Source organism: Pygoscelis adeliae, unplaced genomic scaffold (genome assembly GCF_000699105.1).
Source record: "Pygoscelis adeliae isolate BGI_AS28 unplaced genomic scaffold, ASM69910v1 Scaffold270, whole genome shotgun sequence".
Taxonomy (NCBI): domain Eukaryota; kingdom Metazoa; phylum Chordata; class Aves; order Sphenisciformes; family Spheniscidae; genus Pygoscelis; species Pygoscelis adeliae.
This window is the reverse complement of record NW_008823916.1, coordinates 2,003,209-2,015,387: the sequence shown is the minus strand read 5'-3', so window position 1 is coordinate 2,015,387 and position 12,179 is coordinate 2,003,209.

Sequence of the window (12,179 nt, the reverse complement as noted above, 5' to 3'; positions counted from 1 at the left end):
GTTGCTCAAGCGGTGGAGTTGTGATAATTGAAATTGGTACCTGTGTTCAAACACCTGTCAGTAGTTCTCCACCTTCACAGCCTGGTTTCTAAGCCTCTCTAGTACCCTACCACCAGTTGGCTGAAAATAGCTGCATCAGTTAAGTCCCACTGCTTTATTTCCAAGACCATGGTGGTTCTCAGAAGGCAGCAGAGAAATTGGTGAGATTATCCCATTCCCTTTCCTGATCTGATTGAGGTGGCTTTAGCAAGCAAATGTACTTCCACTGTCCTTTTAAAATGCTTTACAGTTTAATAAAATGGGAAATCAAATTGCAAGAGAACAAAATGATTTTCATAAACATTGTTGTGGGCAAAGGGGTCCTTTGGATAATATTTGGATAATAACACTTTTATGTCTGTTTTTGAGTCTTCAGCCTGCCTTAAATGCATGTAATAACAGTAAGTCATTCACAACATGCACATTCTCACAGAATTACTGTATTAAACAAGAACGTTAAACTGGTGGGGAGCAAAGGTATATCTTTTTATTATCCTTGCAAACAGAACAGAAGCTCATTGGTAGAAACTGGCCTTGCTGCCATGGACAGATAAGATCTAAGCCTATGGAGGTCAGCTCGGACAGTCATCGTTTACTATTCAAAGGCACTGTCTTATGGTCACACAAAACTGCAGGTTGAGGGTTGGAAATAAATAGTGACATTTGGGGACCCATAGTGGTGGAAGGGGCTTTTTTTTATGGTACAGATTTATACTTGTAGACTACAAGTCAAACTGGAGAGCCCTGGGGATGAGCTTCTTAATCAGAAATGTTAAAACAAATCCTCAGTCAACAGTCTCTGCACAACCTGTACTGTTACTAACTAAGGTCAGGCTTTGGCTAAAACTGAAAAGACTTTTTATCATCACAGCTGGGTCACAGACCTGGAGAGCACTGAGTGAGCTGGTGATGATGGGGTGGGACTATTGCTCTCAGAGCCCCTCTTTGTCCTGTCTCAAGTTACTTCTGTAATATGTTGTCTGCAAGGGAAGGGCCTATGACTGTAGGTATGGATGTGCTCCAGAAGCAAAACGTGGTCATTTCTCAATGTCAGCCTCTACCTGGGGTTTACAGAGAGGAGGTGGACAGAAATCACACTGAAGTCCCGCTATCTGCGTTGCTCTTTGTGTGTTAAAGAGCACAGGGACTGTGATTTCCACCCCCCCCTCCCCCCATTATACCTACCTTCAATATCACTTGGTAGGACAGAGGGTTGAGCACAGGGGATGGGAGGAATGAGAAACTCATAAGGCTGATCCACAATGTCTTTTCCTACAAGCTGCTTCAAGGAGTACTCTGCTCAGTACTCGGGCAAAGACCTCAGGGAGATCATGTGAGGACTAAGTAAGACCCAAGTCAGAGTCCCAGATGCTGACAACCTGGACTCATCTGCACATCCCATGGTGCCAGACTGAAAGTTTCTTTCTCTTCATTTTTTACTGTAAGTACAATCCTGTGACTGAGAAGTTTCGTTGAAACAAAAACCTTTTCCCTGCAAAGTCTGGTGTTAAAAGACTGATATTTTTTGAATGAAAAAACATTTCATCAGGGAATGAACAACCGTCTCTATTCTGTAGATATTGGCTGGTTTGTACGTTTATAACGAGTGCTGAGAAGGAACATTCTGTCCTCTGTGAACATGGCCTGTTTGGGGAAACCATCTTTTTAATGGGTTGTTCTCAGAGCTCTCTGTTATTAGAGATGTTTCCCTTTTTGGACTCCAAGGGGTGGAAAAGTTTATCTTTAATAGCAGGAAGCAGATATATCATCATGTGGTGGAAATATTTCCCTCCATGTTGAGAACTCTTCAGTAAAATTACAGTGGAGAATAATTTTGAATTTTTCCTTTTTCCTTGAATTGTAAAACTTTTGCTAGCAGACCCTCAAAAGAAACACTGGCAGAGCTGAAGTGGTGAGAATGGGAACAACCAATTATCTCCAGGGCTTCTAGACTTCCTTTATACACAAAGCCATGTTAGTTAATTCTTCACTTATTTCTGATGATATGAAGTCATGGGTTTTGAGGCATTATGGACTGAAAGCTTCCATTAGAAGAAGGTTGATCCAGGGGTTAGGAAACAGGTTTGCTATTTTGGAAGCAACAGTTAAATTTGCTGTCTGGACACATCTTTTCTATGTTACTTTACAGATAAGTCTGTCAGGTTCTCATCTATAAAAATGATAAGAATATTTCCACCTTATCCTAAATGTGTTATGAAATAAATCTAAAGATTGAGGCTCTCTGTCTCTCTGTGTGCACACAGACATATACCTACATTCCCTCCCTTTCTCCAGAGATGTTACTTCATTCTTACAGCAGATTCATAGCTTTTAAGAGGCAAAAGTGTTGGCTTGTCCCTGAACCTTCTTTCCTCTTTGCTGTGCAAAATAACATTCTAAAGATGACACAAAATTCTGCCACCAGACATCAATTTCACGGTGCGCTCTGTAGCTGAGGCACATCCTAGTTGAATGCGACTGTGAATAAGTTCATCAAAAGAGGAGTTCATCTGTCCACTAAGAACTGAATCAAGTTGTACATAGTATAACAATGTGGGTCAAAACCCATTAACCATATTTCCTAGTTATGTATAATACATAAATAATGCTCAAATATTAATCCAATTATGTATTATTAATTATCATTCCTATTATTTGGGTCTGAAGAATGATAACATATTTTGGCTTAAGCAGGCATTTTCTTTTTCTCTTCTTTTAGTCTATAACGAGCTGATGTTTCTTTCTCTGTGGAGAACACAAAGCCTGAGATTACACAACTGGGCTGGGAAAACTAAAAGCTATTCCAGTGATCCATGGGGCAATTCTGATTAATGCTCTGACAGCTCTTGCTTGAGTTTCCCTACCTGCAGAAGTAATATAAAAACAGTGTCTCATTAGGGTGAAGCTAATTCTATATTTAAGTACCTTCAGAACAGAGGTGTTTGGAGCTATACAAAGCAGCTAAGTGTGCATCTATGCACATTCTGACATACGCTACCCTTTCTCAGGAAAAGAGGCTGTAACAGAGTACTTTGCGCAGTCACAGGATTTGAATCTATCTCACCTTCAGCATCAGGGTCAGAACAACCCCATGTCCTAATATATTGCTCTTCTACAAGACTAGGGAGCATCTCACCCTGCCACCCAAGGGAATCTCAGGGTGCTGTGGATATATAAGCAGGATCATAACATATCTGGGGTTATCTTGTACACAGTTCTCCACCTAGCATTTCATTGGTGAGTGCACCAATTGGGAGTTTTGTCTATGGGTCTGATTAGAAATCTACTTGAAATCAATAGGAGTCTTTCCTTTCAGCAAGCAGGATTTGAATGAGATAGTTTGTAAGACTGCTTGGGCCTCACTGGGATGAAAGGCACTGTACTGAAATGTAATACAAAAAAGTTCCTTCTTCCACACATTCCTATTCACGTGAATATAGGTACATCCACCTACTTCAGTACACTGAAATGAATACCTGCTATAAGAATAAAGCTTATCAAAGCCTAAACACAGTACAATCAGCCTTCTATGTAGATGCAAAACCTTACTGAACAGCAGCAAAAAGAATTAAATGCAACAGAGGAAGACAGAGCCTCATTAAAAAGAGTTATAACAAATCAGTTATCAGAGGTTTAAAGAATAAACTTGTTAAAATAAACCTGTTAAATAAATCCTCAGCAAAGCTAATTAGGTTGGTGTTACACTGGCACAATGGCTCCCTTCTTCCATAGAAGACTTAATGATAGCATAAGCCTGTTAAAGGAATACACTAAGTATACAATAAGCCAGCTATTTAAAGGATACCTCAGTCAGTTCATCCTCTAAATCTGACCTACCTACAAATTGTCAGTGATGAGAAATATCTTCTAGGCTCTAAATGCCTATTGAAAACCCAGGCCTGCGTGCCTTATTTGAGAGAGAGACATCCATGGATGCACCCCTTTTTCCAAACAAAGGGACTGGTGATGGCTGTAGAAGAACTACATGATTGAGGGGTTTTTGTTTTCCTTTCTCTCTGTGCTGTACTCAAGGTGCAGATTAACCAACTGAACCTATTCTCAGAGCTTTAATGACAATATTGATCAATTATTGGTGAAGCAGCAAGGAAGAAAGAGAATAAAAATAACTACTTTGCCCCTATATAGTGGGTTTTGTCAGTGCGTGTGTAAGGATGGATGATTTGGAGATTAAAGACATTTAACTGAGGCTTGGAATATCTGGGTTTGTCACAGTTCTGCCTCTGGTTTTGTGTAAAACATACTCTTTCTGCATCCTTCTCATAAACAACAGGGTGACTACTGCTTCCTTTTGATTTCACCGGTTGTGATACTGAGGTCTGTGAGGCAAGCCTTATAACTTCCCTCAGGATAATCTACAAAGCCAAATGAGGCTTTGGTAGAGTGTGTTAACATTCCCGTGATGGCTTAGTCTTGCTAGCGTGGGTAAGTGCAGGAGTGGAGATGTAGGTGCAAACCATGATGCTCTTAGTACTAACATTTCCCACAAATACCTTAACATGTTGCTGCCATCGTGCCTTCACGCTGTTGTGTAGCCAAAAAGCTGGGTAGGTAACTGCAGTTAGCGCAGTTCTGGCTTCTAGGTGAAAATTATAGAAACAACAATAATCCTGGCAAGACGAGAGCATTAGATTGGTGTATTATCACTTGTATTACACAGCTGGAAACAGAAATGAAGGAGAGTAAAGTGATCCCCTTGAGATTTTGTGGCCATCCAGCAGCAGAGCCAAAAATAGAACCCAGGTGTCCGAGCTGGTCCTGCACATTTTACGCAATAGATCACTCCCTCCAGAGGTGGACTAGGTGATTTTCCTCAAGAAACATGTGAGGAGTTAAATGCTGACTGGCTTGGAGGAAAATGATCTAAAACTAGCAGGGAAAGAAATGTTTATTTCTGGAGAAGGTGTCACAAGCAAAAGAAAAGCTTGGAAACAAAACTGAACACTACATAAAGAAACACTTGACGGCCACATCCCTTTAAGTTGCCTTGCGTGTCTGTGTGCAGAATTCATTGCTGGTAACTAAAAAGCAGTGTTGGCTCTAAAGACTGAACCTAAGGTATGAATCTACTGTAACGGCATTGGGGATGACAGTGCTCTAGGGGAGACATCTGGGCTGTTCAGAGCTGCCATGGACAAATGGATACCAAGAGGGGAAAAGATAGGAAATAAGAACCTCCGGGATGCCCTAGACTGAATTTCTGCCTAATATTCAACCCACTCCTGAAGAAATGCAGTGAATGAAGTGTTTGGTATGGAAAGCTGAAACATGCTGGTACCAGAGCATGTCTGGCCAGCAGGAGGTGAAGAAGCATAGAATCATTAAGGTTGGAAAAGACCTCTAAGATCATCGAGTCCAACCGTCGACCCACCATCCCCATGCCCACTAAACCATGTCCCTAAGTGCCACATCTACATGTCTTTCAAATGCTTCCAGGGATGGTGACTCAACCACTTCCCTGGGCAGCCTGTTCCAATGTTTAACCACTCTTTCAATAAAGAAATTTTTCCTGATGTCCAATCTTTACCATGTAGGTAAAGTTCATTGTTAGTAATATTACTATTAGCAGGGAAAGGTAGCAGCTGAGTTCAGGACTGCTCAGGGAGAGGTGTGCATACACAGAGTAAGTAGCAGTCTTTGCTTTGGGAAGCATCCAAATAAAATAAACAAGGTGCAGTTTTTATACATACTGTTTAACATGCTGCTTGGGAAACTGTAGCATAAAAGCTATATCTAAACAGTCTGGCAGCTGTGTTTCACACTACACACTAAGATCTTGGTCCTAGAGACCTGGACAGGGGACAGGTTCTTGGTTTACTTGACTGTGTTTCTGGAAACAGATTCCTGAATATTTTGATTTGTCCTTTCCTGCTCTGACCACTAACCAGAATAGCCTGAGAGGCTGTGTTTACGCAGAGAGGTTTTGTAAAGCACTTAGGCATATGCCTTTCAATATAGCTCCTGAAAATCGATCGCATCAACTTTTTCTCAACAAGATGAAAAGTTCTTATTGTATATGAGAAATAACCCTGCTCAAGGCATGTGGTTACTGTATGGGAACAATAACGCCACTTCTTAGGATGCCAGTATGCACCAGCTATCAACCTTGTGACTCACTGCATATCTGAGGCAAAGTGCAGTTATCTCAGAGTAGCAGCATGCTCTAAAACATGTCATTCCTCAGTGATTCAAATTCAAATTTTCTCCCGAATACATAATAAATGATACCCGGGGAAAAAAAAAAAAACAACTTCATACTTCTCTTCCTATATTCAATACTTGCCAGGTATATTGGTTTGGGCAAAGATAATGGTGATAGTCCATTCTGACCTAGACTACTGCCGATGAAAAAGTGCAATTTGGTTGCATGAATCTGTTATAAAGTGCTGGACTCCCTGCCCTAGTGATATGGATCCTTGGGCTCCAGAAGACAGAATTTACCCCCTTTGTTGTGTGGCAGATAGCCAGGTGGCTTGGTCATTATTTATAATCCGGAGATAAAAAGACAAAGATGAAACAGACTTGTGCCACCCCTTCCTGAAGCTGAAAAAAATTGCCCATACTGTTACAATAGATCAGCATCAATTTAACAGTCACGCAGTCAGAAGTGTATACATGTTATGACTTGATTTTATCCTGTGGGTGGTACCGTTATTCTGTACTAATATCCCATCGTACGACCTTAGCACAGCCCTGCCAGACATGCATTGGCTTCTCTTGGGTAAATCAGAAAAGAAGCGCTGACCCTCTAACTCTCATTGACGTACTTCAGAATTAGCTTAGACTGCAGATGACAGTGGACGTCCACTTCCTCCAGCAACCCCTGTTAATCAAGCTAAGATATCTCTTTCTCATGCCTGCTTCATAAACATCGAGGGATACCAGTGCCTCTTGCTTTGCCATCTCCTTTGCAATGAACATTTCTGGGGCTCTGAGAGATATGAAACAGATGGAAGAACATAGATATGTTGGAGTGAGAAATAAGGGAAAAAAGTTCAATTGAGCATTCTAGTCCCTGCATGTGACTGCATGCGGGTTTCATCTACCAACATTTTTTTGAGTGGTCTGAAGTGCTGAGTGATTGCAGAGGCAGAGTGAGGCTTGAAGCCTTCTGTGCAGTGTACAGCTCATGATGGGTTGGGAGTTACAAGTAGTTCCTTTTTGAAAGCCTTAGTCCAAGTTCAGAGGGAAACTAAGCTGCAGGTGATGAATACTGATGACTTGTACTTGGTACCAGACAATAGTAACAATAGTGAATATGAAAGACTGCTAATAAAGAGGATGGATTTGTGACTAAGATGGGAAAATCAGCAGATATGGGTTCATTTGCTTGCTCTTCCATGCACCTCAGCAAGCTCCAGCGGAAAGTATTCAGTTCCTCTAGCTCCATCCCTCTAAAATCTAGGAATTCAGTCTAAGCTGCTGATTTGGTTCCTTTAGAGTCAACATGGAGAACACTAATTTCAGAAGGAAATTCATCCCTTGTCAAAGATAGTGTCTAAGATAACAGGAATATTACACCTGCAGAGTTAAACTTACCCCTTTCCGTTAACTGGAGAGAATTTTTAGACAAATACCTGAAGCCAAATGCCTGGCCTGTTCTAATTCCCTGTGAATTCAATGGATCAAATCATTAATTTTGCATCAGTTAGCCTTGGCCAGGAACCTTCATATCAATGACAGCTGGGAAACAATCTTCTGAGCCGGGAAACAATCAGTTCTCACTGTTCTTTCTGCCCACTACATTTTCCTAGAACTGAGCTTATAGTGGTCGCTGTCTTATTTTAATCTTCAATGAGAGACAAACCACTCATTTCTTTTTCACAAGACATCTGCTTCCTACCCAAGACCAGTAGGAAAAATACTAAAAAAGCTAATCAGAAAGCTAGATCTCAGGAGATTGAAAATCTCATTCTGCAACCCCCAGAATCTCACAGTGCTCAGAACAAGTATCCTGAAAGGTCAGTGCCTAGGACAGCTGAAGTTCAATTTTGAAGCTGTGGCATTTCTTCCTTTGGTAGTTTGATGCTGGAAAGGGATTTATCTCAAAAGATAAATTTGGGATATGTTAATTTAGGAGCAGTGCAAAGATGGAGAAGCACCTACTTGGAAAGTTTAGGGAGTTCAGAGTCTTTCAGGCTTCTAGAGCTGCACTGAGGATGATTCAGTTTAATACAGAGGAACCAGCTATCATAAATACCGTTCAGAAAAAAAACAATTCCCAACTGTTTCTTCCCACTCTGCTGGGACCTGCCAACATTTTTGCTTAGCTTGGCAGGGCGGTCCAGCCTTCCCCTCCAACCTCTGCTCAAGCCTTGACTGTAAACCTTTAATTCTGCATTGGGGATGATGGAAACAGTCTCTGCTAGCTCCTTACCTCTTAGCCCTGGCCCTTGAGCCCACTCCCAGACTTCTTCCCACCATCCATCAAAACAGCCTGGTATTTGTCTGGCCACACAGCCCTTCATATCACCCATCCTGCTTTATGAACAATGAGACACCCACCCACAAATTAAGGGATACCAACAGCAAATGAATATGGTTGGTACTTAGGAGTTGGATATCTCTGCAGCCAACACAAAACACAGTCTAAATAAGATCACTACTTACTGTGATATTGTTTGCAGAGGAGAAAGAGGAAATACATTTCACAAGAGACTGGGAGAGCACCAGAATATCAATACAATGCTCACAAAACAAGTTTAATCCATTTTTAGCCTGTAATAAACAATGAAGTCTGCAAAACCTTGACAAGAATACATTCTGCATCCTCAAGGAGGGCAACACAACAGGATATGTGGAAAGAAAAAGTTTGCTGGTAGCATGATAAGAACTCAGAGTAGGGTCTGATTATCTTCACCAGCTCATGGGTCTCTGAAGTGAGTTTTTGCTGTAGAATCACAAATAGAAATGAAGTATTCACCATATGCAGGTGGCACATACAGCTCCTTTTGCACTAGATAATGGCACTTTGTACTGGCCTGTCTGGGATAGAATTAATTTCCTTTACAGTCGCTCATATGGTTCTGTGTTTTAGATTTGTGACCAGAACAATGCTGTTAACGTGCTGATGTTTTAGCTATTGCTGAACAGTGTTTGCACAGCATCAAGGCCACCTCTGTTTCTCACTCTGCTCCCCCAGTACATAGATTGGGGGGTGCGCAAGAGGTTGGGAGGGGACACAACCAAGGGGATGACCTGAGCTAACCAAAGAGATATTCCATGCCATATAACATCATGCTTAGGAACAAAAAGGGAAAAAAGGGGATTTTTGTTAGGTTTGCCATCTTTTGCTTGGGAACCAGCTGGGTATTTGTCTACTCGTGGGAGGTGGTGAGTGATTGCCTTTGCGTCACTTGCTTTGTTTTGTTTTCTTTTTCTCATTATCTACTGCTCCTTCAGTTATTAACTATTTTTCTCTCGACCCCCAAGTTTTCTTGCTTTTACTTGTCCTTTCCTCCTCCCCCATCCCACTGGAGTTGGGGGTGGAGGGGAGTGAGCAAGCGGCTGTGCAGTGTTTAGTTGAATACAGTAGTTAACCCACACCCATTATACACTTGGAGCACAGAGTGGAAACCTGTCCTGGTTTCGGCTGGGATAGAGTTAATTTCCTTCTGAGTAGCTGGTACAGTGCTGTGTTTTGGATTTAGGATGAGAACAATGTTGATAACACACCCATGTTTCAGTTGTTGCTGAGCAGTGCTTACACTAGTCAAGGACTTTTCAGCTTCCCATGCTCTACCGACTGAGCAGGCTGGAGGTGCACAAGAAGCTGGGAGGGGGCACAGCCAGGACAGCTGACCCAAACTGGCCAAAGGGACATTCCCCCGGAGGGGGCCGCTGCTCAGGGACTGGCTGGGCATCGGTCAGCAGGTGGTGAGCAATTGCATTGTGCATCACTTATTTTGTATATTCTTTTATCATTATTATTACTTTCCCTTCCTTTTCTGTCCTGTTAAACTGCCTTTACCTCAACCCATGAATCTTACTTCCCACCCCCCCGATTGTCTCCCCCATCCCACTGGGGGTGGGGGGAGTGAGCGAACAGCTGTGTGGTGTTTTGCTGCCTGAGGGGTTAAACCACGACAAAACCCATTTGCTCATTTTTGTGGCAGCTGTTCTGTGAATAACATGGACACTTCTCTCTGCTCTCTAGATCTCTCATTTTCATGTGATGCCTTCCTAAGCTTCTAATATACAGTTCAAATTACTGTTTCCCCATCCTTGCCACCACCATTTTTTTTTTTTTTGCCTAGTGCTTGTAAATGGGACACTCTCTTTTTACACCATGTGTGTTGTGAATTTCTGTTCTCCTTCATATCCTCCCTTGATTGACTAGTTTCTATTTTCTTCATGGGAAGAATATTATAGTTTAAAAAAATCTAAACATTGCTTTTAAGACAACTGTTGAAAGGGGCAAAAAAAAAAGAAGTGAGGATCGAACATGCTAAAATTGTTAACAGCTCAAAAAAAGTCCTTACTGGAAGAAGAAATAGAAATTCTTGTTCAATGGAGCTTTGCTGATTTGGGGTGAAGATCCAGGCTTTGTTCATTGCAAGGAGAAGGTGAGTTGAAATATCCAAGACTAAAAAGAAGAGACCACTGAAAAGAGAAAGCTACTGAAGTGAAATAATTTTGTTTTTAAAAACGGCATTCAGAAGCCTTATCTTTGACACATAAGAACAGACACATAGCTAAATATGCTGTAACCTGCTTAGGTTTCCAAAGCAGCAAATTAAACCAGTGGACTATGCAGTGAGTGTCCATTCAGATGAGCAAAGCTCATTGAACACAACAATACTGTAAGAGAACATGTTGAATACTCAATGCACCAAATAATCCTCTTTTGATACAGAGACAGTAAAAGCTTTTGGGAAAGAGGCAGCAATAGTGTATGTATGAATTGGGGGGAAAAGAGAGAAAACATTCTGGGACAGAAAAATGGTGAGCAAAACTACTCTCTTTGTTTTGTTTTATATTTTCCTCTTACTATATTTTTATGGTATTGATAGCAATTCTTACTTCCAGGCAGGACACCGGTCCCGAGAGTTTGTAGACTCTGACTTTCTGGAAGAAGGTGTTACTTTGTAGAGAAAATCTGAGTTGTTTGCTAGGTCCATGAGACCTCTGGGTGCCTGAAGAGCATAATCTCACCTGTTTTCTCTCGCTTCCTCTTCACAAGAATATGAAATATCAGGCTGGGTAGTGCCAGGTCCTGCTAGACCAAATCACACAATAGCCTTCTCAGATGTAGTGAGGAAAGACACCTGGTACTGTTGCATTTGTTGAATTGGTAAATCCCATGTGACTACAGTGCTTGTTCATGGAGCCTTTGCTTTGATTTCAAACAACCTCATGTAGGACAGAAGGATTCCTCTTCCGTTTCTGGTAAATGCCAATAGCACCAATGAAAGAACATGCTAGTCATAACTGCAAACACCATTTATTTGTTTGAACAAGTGCTTTGCACTTGTTTATATGTTCTGTATAAGACCTGATCCCTCAGTCTTCTCTGCTGTGGTGTAAGCCATTCCTCTGTGACCTTGTACCAGGGGAATCTGTGAGAATCATTTCAGCCTTTTATTTGAGCCAATGTGACAGAATCAGGGGTGGCTTACCAGGAAGTGTGCTTTGTGGCTGAACAATCACTTGGAAAAAAGTAAAACTCAGGAGCTTTTGGTACCGAGTAACTGAGATAAGCTAAGCTTCAGCCCTATCGTAACAGCTTGGAGTTTAACCAAACAGCTTCTAATTCTGCTTAGGAAAGATTTGCTGAAGATTTAGCTTAAGACAATGTTCTGAAGCCACAGGGGATGGGGTGAGAGAAGGACAGAGTGTCCTTGCAGGCCAGAGAAGGGAGATGGAAGGAAGGTGACTCCCATTGCCCTCTTTGCCCCGTATACCCTGCACAAGGAGGCTGATATGTTTTCCTTCTGTCAGCACAGCACAGCTCGTGACTTACTTGTCTGAGGGGTCGCTGGCTAGAAACCTCACACAATGGCAGGAATTGTTAAATGCTCTTCCTACGCTGGGTTGCCTTTGCTGAGCTCCCGAGATTTGTCTGGGTGGGTCATGCCCTTCAGGCACCCCCGTCTCCGTTCCCCACCCCAAACCTTCCCTCA